Source organism: Rhincodon typus, chromosome 22 (assembly GCF_021869965.1).
Source record: "Rhincodon typus isolate 14 chromosome 22, sRhiTyp1.1, whole genome shotgun sequence".
NCBI lineage: Eukaryota > Metazoa > Chordata > Chondrichthyes > Orectolobiformes > Rhincodontidae > Rhincodon > Rhincodon typus.
The window spans coordinates 45,315,507-45,339,510 of NC_063353.1; the positions used below are offsets into that span (position 1 = coordinate 45,315,507).

Genomic DNA, 24,004 nt, shown 5'->3' on the forward strand with positions numbered 1-24,004 from the left:
GACAATTAGGGATGGCCAATAAATGCTGTCTTAGCAGGTAATATCCACATCCCACAAATGAATAAATTAAAGGCATTCTATTGCTTTACTTGCATGATAGATATGTCATAAATTTGCCAAAAAGAGTTAGGACTTGTCTGTTGTAGGATAAATGATTTTTAAACTCTGCGATTTTTTTTACTATTAATGTGTTGGAAGTGAAGCCTTCCTGTCAGGGATAGCATTTATTTCCAATTGCTATTTGCACTTGAGCAGGTTGTAGGGAACCACTATCTTGAACCATTGCAGTCCATATCCAAATATCTTAATCACTTCTAAGCAACCTCTCTGGCACTGAGGTTTACAGATGTAGCATCTTATTCCTACAGATGAGAATTATGTTTGAAGATTAAGTAATTTAGTTAAATTTCTTCCATATTTTTGGTTTTCAACTCTGCTTCTTCTAAGCTTCACATATTTCTTTCTCCCACTCTCACTTTTTTCACATTATTTGACATTGAATTATATTGTCTAACTGACACTTGCTAGCATTTCCACAACTCACTGGGGTAGCACTCTAGAAATCAAACCCACTGTTCTCAGAGTTGTCACAAATGTGAAAATATTTAGTTTAATTATTCAAAATCTTCAATCTACCTGACTGTTCAACTCAGGTTAAAATAAAACATTCACCAGACAAGATAAGACAATAAACAATTATTACAATAAATTGTCTTCAGACAATAGCAAATGTGGATTACTAACCTGTAACTCTACCACTTAAACTCTATCCCTTCTTAAATTTACCCTTTCACAAGCAGACAGAGACACAAAGACAGACAAAACAGATACATCAGGGAAACACAGTTTGATAGCACCAGTATGGACCACAGAATTCAATACATTGTGTGAAGATACTATAGCATTAAGAGGTATATTTTGTCCCGTTTTTGAAGAGAGGTTTTAAGACAGAGGTGATAAGCTGTCTATTTGAACCTAATAAAATAAACAGGTTGTGAAGCCTTGGGTTTTTTTAAAGTTGAAACAATAGAAGCAGCCTGAATGGGTGATGTCAAGCTCCCCCACAACCAGTATTTTTAGTTCTAATTTTTTAGCAGCAGTTACTGGGGTCTTGAAGCTGGATTTGGAAGCTGTTTTTTCTCTCTCTGTCACAGCTAAAAGCTGAGGTTCTCTTCCTGCTGCTAGTGAGACAATCCTTATTACTGAATTTGCCTTTGCCAGGTATGTGTTTATGAAATGTTAGTATACTGGAACAGCTGCTGTTTAGTAGTTAAATAATCTATTATTCTGTTAAGCTTTCTAATAGATTTAAGTTATTCCAGTTCTTTCTTTTATTGTATTTTATCTACAGTATATGAATAAAGTGTATTTTGCTTTAAGACTGATAGTTTGACCAAACAAATTGTATCTGGAATGCAATGCCTGGCACATGCCTTTAAAATAAGAAAAAGTTAAGATCTAGGCTATCTCCTTAAGATATTTTGAGGGGGTTTGGTCTGGTCCATAACATTTGTTTCTTTTAGTTTCTTCCAATTCATTTTAATTCTTTGCTGTTGACCCAAGGTTATTTATACATTGATGCTCTTTTTCACTCAATATTTGAGAATTTGCCCTTTTAGAGTCTCTGAATTTCTCTAGTTTTGTTTTAACAAGAAGGTGAGAGCAAGGCAGCTAGCTGTTACTAGAGAATTTCTGTATGGGGGAATCATGTGGTTTAGAATTTCTAATCACTGCAAGTCCCAGTGCGAAAGCCCATAAAAAGCCTTAGGTCAAGAGTAAGACTTGGAACATTCAGTTGGCATTGGCCACAAAATCTGGGATACATTCTCATGTTCATTTAGATTTCTGGAGTACAAATTAATGAACCTAACTGTGAGATTGGGGTTGCTCAATTTGTTTCTGTTGCCTAGTGGCAGACACTTGGTGTCTTATACAAAACTATTAATGATTCAGGAATTGTTGACTTAGTGGCGCACGGGTAACATTTGTTCTATACAAATGCCAGACCATGACCATCTCCAACGACAGAGAATCTAACCATCTCCACATAACAGCCAATGAGATTACCAATATCTTAGGTATTACCATTAACAGAAACTGAACTGGAACAATCATGTACATACTAAGGTTACACGAATAGCTCAAATACTTGGAATTATATTGTAGTAACTTACCTTCTGACTCCCGAAGGCCTGTCTAGTATCTACAAGATACAAGTCAGGAGTATGATGGAATTCTCCCCAGTTGCCCGGAAGACTGCAGCTTCAAACAACACTCAAGAAGCTCAGCACCATCCTGGGCAAAGCAGCCCCTGCTTGTTTGGCATCCCCTCTAACACCTTTAACATTCAGCCCCTCCATGATCAATGCACAGTTGTAGCAATGTCTACCAGCTACAAGCTGCACTCAGCGATTCACCAAGGCCCATTTATCAGCATCTTCTAAACCTGTGACATTGACTGCCTAGAAGGGCAAGGGCAGCAGATACATGGGAACACTACCCCCTGTAAGTTCCACTTCAAGCTACTCATCTTCCTGACTTAAAAATATAGAGTCATAGAGTCATACAGCATGGTAACAGACCCTTCAGTCCAACCAGTCCACGTCAAGCATGTTCCCAAACTAAACTAGTCCCACCTGCCCGCACTTGGTCCATATCCCTCCAAACCTTTCCCTTTCATGAACTTATCCAAATGTCTTTTAAACAGTGTAATTGCAGCTGCATCCACCACTTCCCCGGCAATTCATTCCACATATGAGCTGTGTGTAAAAATGTTGCCCTTCGTGTCTTTTTAAATCTCTCTCTTCTCACCTTAAAAATCTGCCCCCTAGCTTTGAACTCTCCCACCCTCGTGGAAAGGCCCTCAACATTCACCTTATCAATGCCCTCATGATTCTACCAAACTCAATAAGGTTCCAATTCCTCACCTCCTATGCTCTAGTGAAAAAAGTCTCAGTCTTTCTGGTCTATTTTTATATCTTAAACCCTCCATTCCCAGCAGCAGCCTGGTAAGTCTTTTCTGAACCCTCTCCAGTTTAATAATACCCTCCGTATAACAGGGCACACAGAACTGCACACAGTACTCCAGAAGAAGTGTGACCAACGTCCTGTACAACCTCAACATGATGTCCCTATCACCATTCCTTCAGTGTCATCAGGTCAAAATCCTGGAACTTGCTGCCCAACGGCATTGTAGGTGTCTCTACTAAACCAGCATTGCAGAGGCTCAAAGCATCAGCTCACCAACACCTTCTCTGGGGCAGCTAGGGATGGACATTGATGCTGGCCTAGTCAGTGATTCCCACATCTCATGAATAAATGCGTTTTTTTAAAAACAGTCTGTTTCAAGATGGAAATTAGGAGCAAATCATCAAGAGCAGGCTGTCAGGGAAAGAAAAGACAAGTTTCAACACACCTGTACCAGTGAGAACCACCCCAACTTTGAGTATTGTAAAGAAAAACAGGTAACGCCAGAATTTCTGTGAACCAGTGCAGACAGGATGTTCCCATAATCCTGTAGAAACAGTTGCGATTACAAATGTCAATGCTGCTTCTAGCAGGGAGGATAAATGTTGCTGGCTGGATGGCAGCCAAAAGGAAAGACTTACACAAGGACAGTTGTGTTACCTGTAGACATTGAGTGCTGTGGAATTTACCTCAACTTCCATTGCAGCAGCCCATTTCAGAACCAGTTTCTCAGTGGAACAATTTTAAATATAAAAGGATCTTTACAATTTTACGCTTTTAACTCCAGGATTAGATATAAAGCCCTAATTTTGCTACATTAAATCATTTCATTAAGTCAGGTGGTGGAATGAAAGAACAGCAATATCTAAATAATAATGATTCTACATATCTGGCAGTGTACAGCTTAAATTCTTTGAGTTCAGCCACAAAATTCTACATAGCAAAAGCTGACAGAATTACACACTTTGGGCATGGACCTAAATAAAAGAAAGACTTGCATTTATATCAGGTCCTTTAGGATGTCAGGCCATCTCAATTGGCATTGTAACCAATGAAGGTCTTTTGAAATGTGTTTATTGTTTTAATGTAGGAAATGTGGCAGACAATTTCCAAAAAGCAACACCTCACATTTATCTAAATTAAACTCCATCTGTCACTTCTTGGCCCATTTGCCCCTCTGATCAAGGTCCCGTTGTACTCTGAGATAACTTTCTTCATTGTCCACTACAGCACCTATGTTGGTGTCATGGTAAGGTGCAATATCAATGTGACACTTCTTTATAGATCAACAATGTACCCTATCTTCATTTCTACTGTATCTGATAATACTGCACTCCCAATAAACCGGCAAAAATATATACCTGAAATACAGGGAGCTTACTGTATTATTGCGATCTCCGCAATGTTCGTGCAGTCACTAAGGGTGTGACTCTCTGCTGGTAAGTTTTAATTAAGGCAAAGTTGCATTATTATTTAAATGATTTATGCTGTAAATAAAGTATAACAGTGATGTGTATACCCCTTGCATTCTGTTTCTATCACTTAAGTGTGTGTTTTCACATTGATGACGGATCTCTTGATCAACCGGGATATTTGAACACCGGCACATTCCTAGTACCGTGGGTGCCGGTTAATATAAAGTTTGTTACACAACCAATATTGTATTTGCTTTGCACAAAGGCAGAGTTTGTGCATCACCCATTCTACTGTACAGCTGTATACCTTGAACTGAGAAACAAAATGAAGTGCAAGAATTAACATTAAATTATTTATGGGCTTATCTATAGCCTGCTGCATAACATGTTATCTTCCAACTTGCAAAGTGTGATGAAAATTCATGACTTTATTTTTTGACAAGTTGTATTCTGAATTGGAAAATCAATATACAGCTTTAAATTTGATTTGTATTTCAATATTACGTGTGTTAATGCCACCAAAGTAGATGATAGCCTTTCCAAAGCAAGCAATCTTTACAAACAAATGGGAAGCAACCACAGCCTTACAGCAAAGACCAGGCCCAAAGTTTACAAAATCGTCACCACGCTTCTGTATGGTTTCCAGTCATGGTCCTGTACCACCAACATGTACGTCTTCCGGAAGCTTCCATCAGCACTGCCTCCACAGCATCCTCAGGATCCGCGGACAGGAGCACATCATTGAAAACATTGAGTTTCTGGGAACAGCCAACATCACCAGCATTGAGGTCTTTGTCCTGCTCAGCCAATTGCATTGGGCAAGTTGCATGGATGGACCAGACAGTCATCTGCCTGAAATTGTGTCATACTGAGGGCTGTCCACCAGGAAACTGCTACAGAGAGATCCCAGACAAACCTGTCAAAAACTCTCTGAGGAATGCCCTTTCTGTATCCTCCATCAGCCACTGCCAGAGGAAACTGCAGGCCAGCGATGGTAAGGCTTGGATATGCTTCTTTAGGAGTGCTACAGATGCCTATTGAGACTAAGCAAAGAAGCAACATGGAAGAGAAAAGAAGAAAGAAAGTTTGAATTGTTCCACAGCAGTGTCTACACCCCCATCTGTACTCACTGTGTAACAGCTACAAGTCCTGGAGAGGACTCTTGAGGCCACAGCAGACTCCCAACCAACGAAAACAATTTTCCTAAAATCTTTGTCTGTGAAGAAATGCTGAGAGGGAGAGCTAAGCCATGGAGATGATGTGAGGACTCCTAATGGTCACTATGTTGCCTTAATGTATGCAGTATCTGTCATTATGGTGAGCATCGTTGGATTGCAGACTGATAGGTGCCTCCTGTAATGGTACAATTACCAATTTTTATAGATGCACCATAGAAAGCATTCTATCCAGATGCATCACAGCATAGTGCGGCAACTGCTCTTCCTAAGACCGCAAGAAATTACAGAGAGTCGTGACCACAGCCCAGCCCATCACACAACCCAGCCTTCCTTCCACTCACTTCATTTATACTTCCCGCTGCCTTGGGAAAGCAATCAACATAATCAAAGACCCCTCCCACCCCAGTTATATTGTCTTCAACCCTCTTTCGTTGGGCAGAAGATATAAAAGTTTGAGTACGCGCACGAACAGACTCAAGAACAGCTTCTTCCCTGCTGTTATCAGACTTTTGAATGGATCTCTCAAATGTTAATTCTGATCTCTCTCTCTCTGCACCTTCTCTGCAGCTGTAACACTGTATTCTGCACTCTGTCCTGCTACCCTGATGCACTCTGTATGGTACGATCTGCCTGTATAGCGCATAAAACAACACTTTTCACTGTATCTCAGTACATGAGAATAATAAATCAATCAATGAATCAATCAATTCAGTGTTAACCTTCACTATTATGGAAAGAGCAATCAATGTGTCTGCAGTTCCACCTCAAGCAGATTACACTACTTAATGACTAGCCTCTTGTGTGAGGCAGAGGCAGCATCATTTATCCTCTGATATGGCCAGGTGAGAGTGTTCAGGGTAGGTATCATTCTCAACTGCATTCAATGTCCCCTTGCAAACTTACATTTCTCCTCAGAGGCATGGAGCATGGTAGAATTCCCAAATTGATTTCAATCCTCAGCTTTCAATTATTCTGCACTGGATTAAGTGAGTCTGTCAATTTTCACCAAGTTTGATTTTTTAAATTCATTCATGTGGATCTGGAGTCACATGTAGGCCAGACCATGTAAGGATGGCAGTTTCCTTCCTTAAAGGACATTAGTGAATCAGATGGGGGTTTTCATGACAATTAGCAGTGATTTTATGGTCATCATCAGACTCTTAATTCCAGATTTTTACTTAAAATTCAAATTCCACCATCTACCATGGCAGGATTCAAACCCAGGTCTCCGGGATATTTCCTGGGTCTCTGGATTAACAGTCCAGTGATAACACCACTAGCCATGTAATGAGGTCAGCCCGGTGAACCTCATAGAATCTGAGTTCCCTGATTGGGGCAGTTAATCTGGTCCAATCAGGGAGCCCTGGCTGACAGATATAAACAGGGATGTCAAAGGTTCTTTTCACTCTGACAGCTGGCTCTGAGGGAGCTGGATCAGCATCAAGGACTCTCCACGTGTAAATAAAGGGTGACTTGGTAGCAGGATACCAGCCTCTGTGGAGTTATTTGAGCCATCATCTGCCCATTGAGGTTTCATGAAGCGTGAGTGTGGACTCAGAGAAAAGTTAACAAAGCCATGGAAAGAACTGGAAGCTCAAGCTAAGAGCATGGGGTAGACAAAGCATAGTGAATAAAACCTCTTACACCCATACAAGACGGTGTGCCTGCATAGATCCCAGATAGATACAATATACAACACCAAGCTCTTTTGCTGCAACAACATTGATACAGGGCAAGTAGAGATAAACTAATGCAAGGAAAGGTTTGCAACAATATGCCAACCCTGCATTCAATAAACCGCAAGTTTTGCTTGAACTTTGGGTTTGGTGAGATATCTTGAAGAATCAAACTTCTGGAGACCAGGAGATTGAGTTACTCTCTGTCCATGTTACTGAGTACCAAGGATAGATCTACAACCAAGAGAGGTAGACTCTTTTAGGGGGCTTAATGTCATAACTGCTCCATTGCAGGGAAGTCAAGGCTGACCAGTAACATAGCTGCCCTTTCGTGCATACTTTATGCCAATACAAAATATGGAATTCACCATCTTAGAAGTGACAACAGGCTGTTCAGCCCCATGACCCTGTTTCACCATTCATAGCTGACTGCATCTTAACTCTATCTCCCTACCTACGTGATTTGGCAAAAATATATCGGTCAGATAAAAAAAAATTTATCAGAGTTTTGAAATTTTCAATTCATGTCACCCCTCAATTCTTTTGACACATTTACTAGAATGAGTGTTCAACACTGTGTTTTGAGAAACAATTTTTATTTAGTCATTATGGTAATTTTGGTTTCAAAAATTTATTAAAAAATGGTCCATCGTCACTCAGTAGCTTTTCTAGAAGCCGGACTGTCAGTGAAATTATTTACAGGATCTCTGCAGCGTCAGAATGAGCAGAAATGAGTACCAACTTCCACAGGACATCAGAATGGCAAATGGAATGTGCCTCTGAACTGCACAGTTTCTGGTCTACACTAAATGAACACAATGTTTAGCACGGAGTTGATTTGAAAGTGCCCCAATACAGTATTTCACTGCTGAAGTGGTACAAGATGAGAGAAAGCTGTTCAGAGTAGGCACCAGGCATTTTACCTGCAGCAGCCACACCTGCCATTATACCCCTTCGTACTTGACGGTCTTGGCACACTTACTCCACCAATGACCTGGGACACGAGGTATAAAGTCGCCCAGGGTCAGCATGCAGCTGTTTACAGCCTGCTTCATAACAACAACTTTGCATTCATATGGCACTGTTAAAGTGACAAAACCTCCCTAGGAGCTTCATGAGATCAAAGTATGTATAACACCAAGCCACATAAATGAGTTTATTGGAGTAAATGATCACAAATCTTGTCAAAGAGGTCAGTTTTAAAGAGCATCTTAGCGGAATACAATTGAATTCAAGGAATAAAGTCTGGAATTGTTGGCTAGTCTCACTACTATTGAGCACAACACCATTTTTGATTGTCTTAAAACCCCATCTGGCTCACTAATGTCTTTTAGGAAGTGAAATCTGCCCTCCTTACCTGGCCTATGAATCTAAACCCACAGCATTGCTGTTGACCTAAGGGGCAATGTTTTCATGCAGAGCATAGTGTGTGGTAGAATGAGCTGCCAGAGGAAGTGGTGGAGGCTGGTATGATTACAACATTTAAAAGGCATCTGGATGGGTACATAAATAGGAAGGGTTTAGAGGGTTATGAGCCAACTGCTGGCAAATGCATTCTGATTTATATAGCATATCAGGTCAGCATGGACGAGTTGGACCAAAGGGTCTGTTTCTGTGCTGTATATTTCTACGACTCTCAATTGCCCTCTGAACTGGCCCAGCAAGTTCAAGGGCAATTAGGGACAGGCAATAAATGCTCCCCTTGACTGAGGGAGGATGTGGAAAGAATTTTTTTTATTCAGTCACAGATGATGGCATCACTGGCTAGGCCAGCATTTATTGCCTCAAGGGCGTTAGTGAATCAGATAGATTTTTCCAATAATGAATAATTGTTTCAAGGTCACCACCAAACTCTTAATTCCATCATCTGCCATAGTGGGATTCACACTCAGGTGCCCAGAACATTACCTGGGTTTCTGGATTAACAGTCAAACAATAAATAATACCAACAGGCCACCCCCCCAGTTACTCATGTGGGTGATTCTAAACCTAGGGTTATCGTTTAAAATAAGGGGTTGCTCATTTAAGACAGAAATGAGGAGAAATTTCTTATCTCTCAGAGGGTCATGAGTCTTTTGAGCTCGCTTCCTAGAAAGTTGGTGAAAGCAGAGACCTTGAATGTTTTTTTTAAAGCAGTGTTAGATTGATTTATGGTAAGCAAACAGCTTATGGGGGACAGGGCCAGAACATAGAGTAACCAAATCAACTGTGATCGTAGGAGTTGGTAGAATGGCCTCCTGGTCCTAACTGACGTGTCCCACATCCCTGAGAAATAACAAAAAAAAATCAGCTCCAAATATAAAAGACACCTAAATCTGGCTATGGGGACCGACTCCCAGAATATTCTGAATTCTGAGTGCCACCAGCTGACAGTAGGTGGCAATATTTCAACTTTCCAACAAAATGGATAAATGATTTTTCTCAACCAGAAAAGAAAATCAGGTGAAATTACGATCACATAGCGTCAAGGGAAGGGAAGTAAATAGAAGGAGACACAGCTACTGATCTGGGACCTGTCGCTCCACGCTCTGACTCACTGTAAACTGCAAGGAAAGTGTCCAACAATGATGTCATGTGTATATTTCAAAGCTGCATCCACATTTCCCAGTGTCCAGCCCCAATCCAATTCAAAACCCCCCCCCCCCACCCCATTTCAAAGTAAAACACCAGTAAGATCGAGGGAATGCAACCAGAACCGTGGCAAAAACCAGAAGAGAGGTGTAGCACTGAGCTAGCCCTTTTTTTTTCAAAGACGTGTGTTCCCTCCCACTGATTGGAAACGATTGACGGGCTGGAGCGCTGTTGCGCACGGGCAGTTGCCTAGAAATGAGAGCTCTTTAAATCGAGAATTAATCAGTAACTCGCTGGCAGAGACTGTGAACCCAAAGCTCGAAGAAGGAACTTGCAGGCGGGCGTCAAGATACAGCTGGCAGGCTGGAAAAGAAGATGAGATTTTAGACATTGGCGCTGATATAAAGACCCAGTTTGTTACTTCTGGGTCTCTCCGTCTGCTCCTGGAAACTGTGCCAGCTCAGGTAAATCACTGGGGTTTCATTTTTCGTGTGTTACTGCTTCTTCAGATCTTTACTCCGACCTGACTCACCAGAGATTTCTGGCTAATGTTGTTTGGTGTCTTTCGGGGCAATTAAAACAAAGGTCCTAAATTCAGTCTTGCTGTTTTATTCTGTCTCTCTTAAGCGAGAGTAATTCAGATGGAATTTAAAGTGTGAGGTGATGTATTTTGAGAGGGCTGACAGGGCGGGGACAAAGACACGTTGAAAGTACGGTGGATCAGAGGGGACCATGCTGTGCATGTTCATAGACTCTTGAAAGCAGTAGAACAGCTAGGTAAGGTGGTAAAGAAAGCACTGGGATACTTGTCGTTGTTAGTCAAGGCATTGAATACAAGAGCAAGGTGGGTATGCTGGAGCTGTACAGATATTATTTAGGTCATACCTGGAGTACTGTGTACATATCTGGTCACATACTATTAAAAAGGATGTAATAGCACTGGAGGGGGTATAGAGGAGATTCACCAGGATGTTGCCTGGGCTGGAGCAATTCAGCTCTGAAGAGAGACTAAAATAGGCTCCGGTTGTTTTTCATAGAGTAAAGGAAGCTGAGGGGGATCTGATTGAGGTGTACAAAATTCTGAGAGGCACAGACAGAGTAGATAGGGAGAAGCCTTTCCCCTCTGAAGAGGGGTCAGCCGCTAAGGAACATGGTTTTAGGGTAAGGAGCTTTAAGTTTAGAGGTGATTTAAGGAAGAATTTTTTCATGGAATTGGAAATCTAGAACTCACTGCTGGATGGTAGAGGGAGGAACTGTCACAACAGGTAAGAACCTATTTAGATAATCACTTGAAACCCTATAGCATACTATGGGCCAAGTGCTGGGAGATGGGATGAAATTAGAAAGTGTTTGATGATTGGCATGGACATGATGGGCCGAAGGGACTTTTCCATGCTTTAAAACTGTACGACTGCATGATCCTGGGCCACGGAGTTATGTGCATCGTTTTGCTGTGTGCTTACATTTTTGTTATAAAATACATGAGTAAATATATTTACACATTAATCAGCACAGATCATGACAGATTCTGTCAGTTATAACTCTTTAATGCCAAATTGAGAAATTCCCTATTGTGGTGAATTAATGTGTAAATCATCGGAAAGAAAACCGTTTCAATGCAGACTAACATCATCTCAGAATGTCTAAAGTGCTTTGGCCAGGAGAATACTTTTTGGAGTTTAATTGCTGCTATAATGTCAGTACGACCGCAGCAGATTTTACACAGCAAGCTCCCTCAAACAGCAATACTGACCAGGTATTTCTGTTTCTGTGATGTTGATTGAGGGATGGATATTGACCGGAGCCCCAAGCCTTACCCTATTGAAATTGTACTTTGGGAGCTCTTTTCTTCATATCCACCTGTGAGGATCGATAGATTTTTTAAAAATTATACTCCGGGATATGGCAGCAGCTTTGAAAGGTGCAGGTGAGTTAGACATCATTGCTGGACACTTCCTTTGCAGTTTACACTGTGTTGACAGAATATGGAGAAAGGTCCCAGTGGACAGCTTTCTATTCCTTTATGTTTGCTTATACTCCTTTCCCTTTCCAATGTCGTCTTCTTCCTCAGCATTATGGAATAATAATTTCATGTGTATTTTGTTGAAAAATCAGTTACCAGAAAGTTGGAAATGACCACTACTGTCTGTTCCCAGGTGAAACACAGTATCTCTGACAGTGCAGTGCTTCCTCAGTTCTCACAGTGGAATTGCATGTTGATATTTGCACTTGATGCCTGAAATGGGACTTGAACCCACAACCTTCTGACTCTGCAGAAGATGTGCTACCAACTGAGCTATGGCTAAACTTGAAACGCTAGCTTGCTTTCTCTGCATGGTTGCTATCTGACCCAGTGTGATCTCCAACATTTTTTTTTGTTTTCAGTGCAGATTCCAGCATCTGCAGTAATTTGCTCCTACAAAAGCATTTTAGCTTGGGTAGCGGATGGTGTGCTCTTTCCTGGGTTAGGGGAGTTTGTAAAGCAGAGCAGGCCTGGAACTGGATTCAATCAGAGAACCCTGTTAGTGCACCCATGTTGCTGTACCAATATCAACATTACCCTGTGTCATGATTGGTATTGGTGTGCTGAGTTGATTATCCATATAGTTACATTGCGTCATTGCAACATTATGTACAAGTCAGTATTAGTCTGCATTTTTCTATGTCAATGCATCGTGTTGACACAACTTTACCATGCACTAGGGGACCTTATTGTACATTTGTTGTATTATGTAAAGGTGAATTACATCAGTGTTCCATAAAATAGCACTTTGCCTGATTTGTTTGTGCACCTTTTTAAGATGTGTCCAGTTAACACATCTTGTCAGTGTGTATTCAGCATACATTAACAATGCTTCTTATCACTGTAAATGATTCATTCCGAATCAACCCATCCAAAGGTTTTGATGGCGAAACGATACGGCCTGGTGGGGAGGGATATTGTACATGGGGAGATGGTGCCGTAGTGGTAAAGTGACTGGCCTAGCAATCTAAAACCCAGGACAGGGGATATGGGTTTGAAGTCCACCGTGACAGATGATGAAATTGGAAATAGCTTAAAGAAAGCTGGAATTAAAAAGTGTGACTAATGTTGACCACGTTGACTACTGCCAATTATTGTTTTAAAACTCGCACCCACCCCGCAAGTTCATCAATGTCTGTTCTCCTAACCTAGTCTGACCTACATGTGACTGCAGACCCAAAGTGATATGGTTGACTCTTATGTGCCTTGTGGGCAATTAGGGATGGGTAATAAATGCTGGCCTAGTCAGCAATACCCCCATCCCAGGAACAAATACAAAAAAAAACCTCTCCTGATGCTGAACTCAGTGCAAAGTCTGTATTGAGTTATTGGTCATGGCACATTCCTGGTCTATGGAGAGGTAAAGCCAGCTACAGTTCCTGCAGCTAATTGGAATTCCTGCTGGGAACTGCAAGCATCTTGTTGTGGAATGGGGGCAGGATCAGGCTTGATTGTGAGGCTGTGATCTTCCAGCATTTGCCGTCTGGATTCCTGCATAAAGAATGCTTGTTCAAAAGGGGTGGGTGGAGTATGGCTGCCTGAATGAAACCTCGGGTTGAGTCACAGTCTTGGGCGAGAGATAAACACAAAAGCTACAAGCCACAGGCTGCAATACAGACAGGCAAGCATGGTTTACAATTGTACCGAGTGACCTTTTCCCTCCCAAGGACCTGAAGAAAAATATTTGCAGGTTTATGGGGTAAGGACAGGGGGACTGTCACCACCACCCACTTCCCCCACTCCCCAGCCTCTTTGTTGCCTATAGCCACTCCAAACCAGAGTCCAATTCTTTTCCAGAGATAGTAGGAACTGCAGATGCTGGAGAATCTGAGATAACAAGGTGTAAAGCTGGATGAACACAGCCTTCCTGCTCCTCTGATGCTGCTTGGCCTGCTGTGTTCATCCAGCCCTGCACCTTGTTGTCTCAGATTCTCCAGCATCTGCAGTTCCTACTATCTCACATTAATCCATTTGGTTTAAAAAGACACACACTCTTGCTTTAAGATGGGAGAATGTTCACATGCAGCACAGACCAGTTGGGGACGGCTTTTGTGGCTCTACGGTAGTGTCCCCACTGCTGAGCCAGGAGGCTCAAGTTCAAATCCTCCCTGTTCCACAAGTTTGTAATAACAGGAACAAAAACAAAGTTGCTGGAAAAGCTCAGTAGGTCGGACAGCATCTGTGAAGGAGAAAACAGAGTTAATGTTTCAGGTCCGGTGACCCTTCCTCAGAATGTGTAATAACAGCCCTGAACAGGCTGGTTAAGAAATATCTCGACCAGTTGTGATGGAACAGAGCTATATAATTGTATCAGTTACTGGTTCTGAAATACTTAATGTTTGAGCTACCTGGGGATTCACCCAGTCTGAGGTCTCACAGTGTCTAGTTGAAGAAACAATTGGAGTCTGAAATGGTCTCCTGATGGAGATACTCTGATCTACTACACCTCTCGTTAGCAACAGTTAATATGCCCAAGAGCTGATGTAAGGTGTACAGAGTAATTGCTATATAATTAAGGTAAAGTCGCCATAGTCCTACCAGACCCTAGGGCTGCTCTCTCATTAGATACAGAGGGAGAAGGCTGGTGGTGGTTTAACCTGAGGGTCACAACGCCTCAGGCAAGGAGGGAGGTTGAGAAGGACAGCCCTTCATAGTAAATTCAGCCGATGCAGGAATTGAACCCACACTGTTGGCTTCATTCTGTCTTGCTAACCAAACCCCACCGGTTATATAATAAACTGCATCTTATTATGAAAGACAAGTGCCTCTTCTGCTGAGCCATTTTTGTGGGTTGTTCCTCAGACAACTGGACAGACCTGTGAGAGGAGGACTGGTGGCATCTCTGAATCCTAACCACCAAGCTACCAGCTGTTGGTACCCGAAATAGAACATGGTGTCAGCAGTGATCATCACATGTTCTTATAACAAGGAGTAAAATCCCAACAGCAGCTTGTGTTTCTACAGTACCTTTAGATTTGTTCATTATTTTCATGGGATGTGTGGCTTTACTGGTCGAGCCAGCAATTATTGCCCATCCCTAATTGCCCTGGAGAAGGTGGTGGTGGCTTAGCTTGAACCATTACAATCTGTGGAGGTCGGGAGGTGTTATTAGCAAACGTCAGTGCTGATTTATCTTTTGTTCATGGGATGTGGGCATCATTTGACTAGGCCAGCTTTTATTGCCCATCCCTAATTGCCCTGGAGAATGTGGTGATAGGTTACCCCTTGAACCGTTGCAATGTAAAGAGCGGTGCTCCGAAAGCTTGCGATTTCAAATAAACCTGTTGGACTATAACCTGGTGTCGTGTGATTTCTGACTTTGTCCACCCCACTCCAACACTGGCATCTCCACATCGTTGTTAGTAAACCACAGTGCTGTTTTATCTCTTGTTCGTGGGATGTGGATATCATTGACCATGCCAACTTTTATTGACCATCCCTAATTGCCCTGAACAAGACCAAGGAGAGCAAGGATTTTGAAGGAAAGGTGACATATTTCCAAGTCAGAGTGGTAATTTGCTTAGAGAGAAGGTGATGGTGTTCCCATGTCTCTGCTGCCCTTGTCCCTTCTAAAAGACAACGTGGGGTGGGAAGGTGCTGTTGCTGGAATGTAGTGAAATGTCCCAATATATACTTAACAGGTGAACTTGCAAACAAAATGTTTACAACCTCATTACATGGTGTGATGAAAGAAATAGATGTTATGGCCTGTCTTAAAGAAAGAACAAGAGATGCAGAGGATTAGAGTGAGATTTTCTGATACTTGGGTCTTGGCAGCTAAAAGCGTGACAGAGGGACAGAATAGTTTTAAAATCAGGGATGGTCAAGAGGTCAGAACGGGAGGAGCTCAGATATCTAATGGAGAGCCAGAAGAGCAAGTTGGGGGTATCATAAAACATAGAACAGTACAGCATGGTACAGGCCCTTCGACCCATGATGTTGTGCCAACCTATTATCCTATCTTAGACTACCCTGCGTACCCTATGTGTTACTATCATTCATGTAAGGTGAAGTCTGGAGCTGGAGCAGATTACAAAAATGGAAATGGGATGAAGACATAATGGGATTTGAAAATAAGGTTTGAGGCAGCACTGATGGAGAGCTAACGTTGATCAGTGAGCAGAGCTGGGCACAGAAACCACCCAGCTGGGTGCTGCCCTTGATCTGGGCATCCCACCCTGACCACAGTTCACCCTCATAATGAGCAAAGCATCAATCCCACCCTGACTACAGGACATCTCACCCTGAGCAGACCTCCTCTCCTCTCCCCCCCACCATCCTGAGCACAGCTGCGCTCCAACATCCCGAGCACAGCTCCATTCCTCCATCCTTTGTACAATGCCCCCACGTTCTGAACACGGCAGTCTCTTTGGGCCCCAGTCCCCAGTCCCCAGTTTTGGGCCCAGCTGCTCCCCGGCCCCACCCACATTCCCCCTTTCCGCCATGTGCACGCAATTTAAAACATGGGGTGTGGAGAAATGTAAAGGTTTGGAATGAGAATTTTGTGCTGGCTGGGTCGGGGGGATCAGGATAATTAGTGGAGTTTGGAGAGCTGAAAGTGTGTGTACATGTGCGTGCGTGTGTTGTGTGTGTTTGTGTGCACGTGTGCTTGTGTGTGTGCGTGAGAGTGTGTGCATGTGTGTGCGCATGCATGTGTGCATGCATGTGTGTGTTGGAGGGGGGGCAACAGAAATGGGTTATGGTATCCTGGGTGACTTGGTCTTCAGGACCACCTCCCCCCTCCCCCCTGCTGGCATTAGTAGTGAGAAAATCAGGAGTGTAAATCCGTACAGTCCAGGAACTACCCTTCTTCCTCAAGACGCCCCACTGGAGGCCAATAGATTTTGGGCACTAATGGAATCGAAGGGCATTCGGGATCAGGCGTCAGAGTGGAATTGAGATAGAAGCTCAGCCATGACCTTGTTAAATGGTGGATTAGGCTCGAAGAGCCATGTTGCCTCCTCCAATGCCTGTACTTTACGTTCTCATTTTTCCTGAGAATGACCTGGTTTTGAAGTGCAGCAATATCATTTCAAGAGACTCCTGGAAGGTGAAGATTTCTTGTGGTCTCCAAATTATCACCTTCATAAACATAGTTGTATGATTTCCTGTAGGTTAGTAAAGGTATTCCTTTGAAATGTTCTTGCAATGTAGACAGGAATGGCATTGACAGAATTCATTTCTTGGTGGAAAAAACCCAAAAGAACTGCGGTTGCTGGAAATCAGAAAGATAAACCGGAACTGCTGGAAAATCTCAGCAGGTCTGGCAGCATCTGTGGAGAGAAATCAGAGTTAACGTTTCGGGTCCAATGACCCTTCTTCAGAACTGGAGATGCTACCAGACCTGCTGAGATTTTCTAGCAATTTCTGTTTTTGTTTTATTTTCTTGGTGTCTTCCCTTGGTCTCTGGCACATGGTGGTCAAAGGAAATAATCTCACAAATTAGAATGGCTAAATTCAGCAAGGAGAAGTACCTGACACGCCAAGCAATCAGCACCCTTTTCTCATACGGTATAAATTGTTGTTCCCTATGGAATTTGGTATTCTTCTGATTCAATCCTGCTGGGTACGGGATGAAAAGCTTTGATAACGCCTGTGATGTCATTTTCAGCAATATTTGAGGTAAAATGTTTACCCAGATCAAATTACTTCCCTAGTCCTGGGACTTCCCAGTTTTCAGGCAACAAAAGCTGTAATCTGATTAGCATTGATTAATGTTTTGTGCTGGCAATATATATTTTAGTCATTTGGCTGAACAGAATTTGAACAATGCTGAAAAAGATATATTTTATCAAAGCATTACATCTTGCACTCATCAGGACAATTTGCAAGAAATTCCAGTGTAAAAGAAAACATGGTTTGTTTTCCCTTTGTGTTGGCATTCTTACAAATTGTCTTGATGAGTGCAAGTCAAAAAGATGCAACAAAATATGTTTTTTCTTCAGAAATACTCAATGTATGTTCTCTTGTAAAAAAGATAAAGTTAAATATTTCTGATTAAAACTGGTGAAGTGGCAAAATTTTTATCATCTGAGGGGACAAAAATGTGGCCAGCATATTTGTTTATAGTCTTTGGAAGGTTCTAAGTCGAGGTAATCCGATCGAGACTAAAATCACTTGGGTTCCTCCACTTGATTTCTTTTGGATTTGAGCAAGTGGATCAGTGCAGAATGAAGCTCCGTTCTGATGAGATTTACCTTGAACCCTTTCGCGTCCCTTAATGTGAGACTCCTCTCACCACTGAGAACATCTTTTCAACATCAGCTGTGTCAAGTTCCCTTCAAATCTTGTATGTTTCAGTAAGATCACCCTTCATTCCTCCAAACTTAATGAATAAAGGCCTAATCTATTTAACCATTCTTGATAATCCATCAACCTCTTCTCCCCCACCATCCTCCGGTTAAAAAAATAGATTGGTCTGAAAGAGTATTTTTGCCAGACTTAACACAAAGCATGAAGAGTGTCATAATTATGTTTGCAACAGCCCAGTGCATTTGCAAGTTTACGTTAATAAATATCATTGAAGGAGCCTGAGATTAAAAACAGAAAGCTATGTCCATTGCTGTGCAAGTAAAATGCAAAAAATAGCACCGAAGCGTTTCAGCATAGTATTCTGTTTCATTTAGGAAACTGGGACTACACAAAGTTGGTTTGGACTGATTTCTCCCCTGGTGGCAGAAACATCTTCTCCACGTCCACTGTATCCAGACCTCTTAGTATTCAATGAGAGTTTCAATGAGAGACCCTTTCATCCTTTTAAACTCCATCGAGTATAGACCCAGAGGCCTCAACCAATCCTCGTACGACAAGCCCTTCATCCCTGAAATCATTCTTGTAACCTCCTCTGAATTCCCCCCAAGGCCAGCACATCGTTCCTTCGATGTGGGGCCAAAAACTGTTCACAATATTCCAAGTGCAGTCTGACCAGAGCCATATACAGCCTTTGCAGTACATGTCTGATCTTGTATTCTGGCCCTCTTAAAATGAATACTGACATTCCATTTGCCTTCCTAACTGCCAAATGAACCTGCATGTTAATCTTAAAAAAAATCCTGAAATCAGGCTCCTAAGTCCCTTTGTGTTTCGGATTTCCAAAGCCTTTCCCCATTTAGAAAATACACCTCTATTCTTCCTACCAAAGTGCATAACCTCACACTTCCACATTGTACTCTATCTGTCACGTCTTTGCCCTCTCTCCTAACTTGCCCAAGTCCGTCTGCACCACTTCCTCAACACTACCCTCAAAAAGGGGTAACAGTCTCTCCACATCTATCCTGTCAAGCCCCTCAAGAATCTTGTTTGATTCAATAAGGTCATTGCATGAATCTAAACTCCAGTGAGTACAGGCCCAGCCAGCTCACCCTCTCCTCATAAAAAAAATCTGTCGGTGCCTGGGACTGATCTATTGAACCTTCTCTGGACAGTTTCCAAAGCCAGTTTACTTTTCCATAGGTTTGGGGAGCAGAACCATTCACAGTATTCTTGGTATGAAGGGTCTCTGAGCTCAGAGCCTGGACTTCAAAGGCAGAGCTACCAAAATTGAGACAGTAAGATTGCAGAATTAGAAACAGGAATGCAGAGCCTTCTGTCTCCACAACGTCTTTTCTCTCCCAAATTGGCCCCACTCATCTTTTGGTTACCCTTTAACCAATGACCTCTGTGTTCCCTTTTTCCTATGTTTCTAGTGTAGTCTCAATCACTCTTTAAACCGCAATAATTTCCTTTTCGTAAATCTTGGTACTTTTCTGTCTTCAACTTTGTTCTCTCAGACAATCTGACCTTTCCCTTCAAGATAGGCTCCCTTTCTCTGTTCCAGGATCAGGTGAGTTCCTCCTGCAGAGGGTTGGTGTAAGTGTAATAGGCTGAATAGCCTCATGCTGTAACCATTCTGTGATTTCAGTCATTAACCAGTTTCAAAAACAGAAATTGCTGGTAAAGCTCAGCAGGTCTGGCAGCATCTGTGGAGAGAAATTGGACCCGGCGACCCTTCCTCAGACCTGATGGTAGCTGGGAAGAAGTTGGTTTTTATGCAGAAGATAGGGTCGGGGGAGAAGTAAGGGGTAAATGATAGGTGAAGGTTGAGCCAAAAGAGAGAGAACAGTTGGGCAGACAAAGGAGTGGATAACAACCAGTTTGGGAGAATGAATGGAGACTATTAGTGGCTAACAATGGGATATGTGTAATAGCAGACCATGTGATAACAAGGCCTGGTGTGTGGGGGTTGGGGTAAGATCATGGGAGAAGGTACCTCAAGCCCTAAAATTATTGAATTCAATATTGAGTGCAGAAGGCTGCAGAGTTCCCAAGTGGAAAATGAGGTGCTGTTCTTCTAGCTTTGAGTTCTGAGGAAGGGTCACCGGACCTGAAACGTTAACTCTGATTTTTTTCTTCACAGATGCTGCCAGACCTGCTGAGCTTTGCCAGCAACTTCTGTTTTTGTTGCTGTTCTTCCAGCTTGCACTGAGCTTCGCTGGAGCACTGCCGCAAGCCCAAGGCAGATATATTTGCCAGGGAACAAGGTGGTGAGCTGAAGTGGCAGTTTTGATGTTTTGATGGTGTTGGTTGGTGTATTAGTCAGTTTACTAGAAGAACTCCCTGCAGTGTTGCCGAACAATGAGACCTTGAGATGCAGTGTCATAGATCCTTCAAAGCGGAGTTGCATATAGACAGGGTAATGAAGAAGGTGTTTGGTACTTTATTGGTCAATACCTTGAGTATAGAGGTTGGGAGGTCATAGAAACATAGAAGATAGGAGCCAGAGGGGGCCATTCAGCCCTTCAAGCCTGCTCCGTCATTCCTCACAATCATGGCTGATCATCCAACTCAGTAGCCTAATCTTGCTTTCTCCCCATAACCTATGATCCCATTTGCCCCAAATGCTGTATCTTGCTGCTTGTTGAACACATTCAATGTTTTGGCATCAACTACTTCCTGTGGTAATGAATTCCACAGGCTCGCCACTCTTTGGGTGAAGAAATGTCTCCTCATCTCTATCCGAAATGGTCTACCCTGAATCATTAGACTGTGACCCCTGGTTCTGGACACACCCACCATCGGAAACATGTTGAGCTTGTACAAGATGTTGGTTTGGCCACTTTTGGAATATTGTGTTCAGTTCTGGTCTTGCTGCTGTAGGAAAGATGCTGTTAAACTTGAAGGGGTACAGAAAAGATTTACAAAGATGCTGGAGGGTTTGAGCTATAGGAAGAGGCTGAATAGACTGGGGCTATTTTCCCTGGAGTGTCAGAGGCTGAGGGGTGACCTTATAGAAGTTTATAAAATCATGAGGGGCATAGATAGGGTGAATAGTCAAGGTCTTTTCCCCAAGCTAGGGGAGTCCAAAACTAGAGGGCATATCTTTAAAGTGAGAGGAGAAAGATATAAAGGGGACCTTAGGGACAACCATTTCACGCAGAGGGTGCAGCGTGTATGGAATGAGAAAGTAGTGGTGGCTGGTATAATTACAATATTTAAAAGGCATCTGGAACGTATATGAATAGGAAGGGTTTAGAGGGATATGAGCCAAATGCTGGCAAATGGAACTAGATTTATTTAGGATATCTGGTCAGCATGGACGAGTTGGATCGAAGGGTCTGCTGTACATCTCTACAACTTCGATGACTCTATCTTCTTTGGAAAAAGAGCCACTGTGTATTGTTTACATTCTGAGAAGTGTACAGGCTACCAGTTTTACCATATTCATTTGAAACATGCCAGCTACAACAATTCAGTAGTAATGCATTGAGGCATCAGTGTACTTTAGTGTAAACTCTGGAATTGGTGTGAACCAAAGGAATTCAAACCAATAATGTCATAAAAGCAAAAACAAAATGCTTTTTTCCCATTACAGTGTTCTTTCGATCTGCATATGATCAGAGAGCTGAGAAGATAAGAAACTTTTAATGTCCCAAAAACCAGAGAATGAAGGGCTCCTTGTAGCTATTTTTCTCTCATTCCCCTGTCCCTCAGCTTCTAGAAGAATCACTTTTTTTCCAAGTTTCATTCCATCTCCTCCTTTGGGAATCAAACAAAAAACATCTGGTATTTGGGAGGTTTAGATTTAATTGAAATGTATAAAATTGAGGGACGAAGACTTTTTGTTTTGCAAATTATTTCACTACTTAGAAAAAAGTTAATAACCAGGAGGCATAGATTTAAAATAAAAAGTCAAGTTGCCATAGTCCCAGGCGGCAGCTCTCCCATTAGAGAGAGAGAGAGGGAATGATTGGTGGAGACTAAACCTGAGGGTCACCAAACCTCAGGCAAGCATAGAGTCATAGAGTTACAGCATGAAAACAGACCCTTTGGTCCAAATTATCCATGCTGACCAGAAATATCCTAAATGAATCTAGTCCCATTTTCCAGCATTTGGCCCATTTCCCTCTAAACCCTTCCTTGTCACATACCCATCCAGATGCCTTTTAAATCTTGTAATCATACCAGCTTCCACCACTTCCTCTGGCAGCTCATTCCACACACGCAATACCTTCTGCGTGAAAACATTTCCCCTCAGGTCCCTTTTATATCTTTCCCCTCTCACCTTAAACCTATGCCCTCTAGTTTTGGACTCCCCTATCCTGGAGAAAAGACCTTGGCCATTCACCCTATCCATACCCCTCAATTTAATATTTGAATTCAATTTTAAAAATCTGGAATTAAGAATCTAATGATGACGGTGATTCCATTGTCGATTGTCAGAAAAATCCATCTGGCTCACTAATGTCCTTGAGGGAAGGAAATCTGCCATCCTTACTGCTCTGGCCTACATGTGACTCCAGACCCACAGCAACATGGTTGACTCTCAACTGCCCTCTGGGCAATTAGGGATGGGCAATAAATGCTGGCCTAGCCAGCGATGTCCTCATCCCATGAGCAAATAAATAAAAAATTAATTCATGATTATTAATATGGGGGAGGATGGAAAGTTGGATAGGTGAATTGGTTGGACAGCTAGCATGTGGGTCAGTTTAACATCAACATCATACTCTTCAGTCCCTGGGCCACTGGCCGTAGACTCAGGGCCTTCTGATTTCTAGAGAGAAAAGAAACGCAGATGGGATTTAGTGAATAATTGCCAAGGATCAGCCTTCCAACAGGGAACTGCAGAAGTAGAATTTATTCTAGCAGCACAAATGAGTCGTGGCTCTTCTGTCTGTGCTAGTATTGTAGTGCTGCAGTTTTCACAGATATACGTTTGCTCAAATCTGTCTAAGTGTTGCTAGGTGGGGGAGGGAGTGAGGGAGAGATAAAGCATTAAAGAAATTGGGATAACAAGGTGTAGAGCTGGATGAACACAGCAGGCCAAGCAGCATCATAGGAGCAGGAAGGCTGACGCTTCGGGCCTAGACCCTTCATCAGAAAATTGGAGTAGTGTTACCAGCACGGATCACGTTAATTTAGAACCATTCTCAAAATCAAATGGCTTTTGTGCAATAAATCTGGAGTGAATAAGAATGTTTGCCCAGTGCTGCAGCAGTTGATCAAAGCCAATTAACAACCCTTTTTATTTTGCTAAATGTTCAGTCTACCAACAGTAACCAGAAACTTGCCTTCAGAGCCAGAAATACCAGTTTGTGGAGCAGTGGCACATGTTTGCGATAGCTTTTATCTGAGGTGAACGTAGCTTTGTTTGACTTTATAAACAAAAAAAAGCCTTAACCCTTCATGGATCAAAGCAACTTTCTGAGCCAGCTGTAGCTGTCTTGCTTATCTAAGGGCATTTATCCAGGAGGCGTATGCCAAGTATAACTTGAAAGTGTGTTTACAATGTGATTGAATGGCCATTTAAAATGGCACAATGGAGTGAAGGAGACAAAATAAACCTGAAATAAATCAGAAGTGATATGCACCTGCTGCCAGTTCTGCCTGCATGTCAGCTCTGATGACACGTTGTAAGTAACACACTGCATTTGGTTTGAATGCATGTTATTGTCTTTCATTGTAGTGCCTGTGGGGACAGGTGACCTGTCCCGCCCCAGCTGGTTCCAATAGATTGCAGATTGTGTAGACATAATTGAAGCTTGGATTCGGCGGAGAATTCCAGTTCTGAGATAGTAGGAACTGCAGATGCTGGAGAATCTGAGATATCAAGGTGTAGAGCTGGATGAACACAGCAGGCCAAGCAGCATCATAGGAGCAGGAAGGCTGTCGTTTCGGGCCTAGACCCTTCATTTC

General features: G+C 42.4%; 1 protein-coding gene across 1 annotated transcript in view; it reads left to right on the plus strand.

Moving 5' to 3' along the window:
- Nucleotides 1-9,807: 9,807 nt before the first annotated feature.
- LOC109929691 (proline and serine-rich protein 2) overlaps nucleotides 9,808-24,004 on the plus strand; it is a 55,841-nt gene continuing 41,644 nt past the window's right edge. Inside the window, exon 1 of the mRNA XM_048610533.1 lies at nucleotides 9,808-10,271. The gene's annotated coding sequence lies outside the window, so the exon portion shown is untranslated. The remainder of the gene's footprint in view (nucleotides 10,272-24,004) is intronic.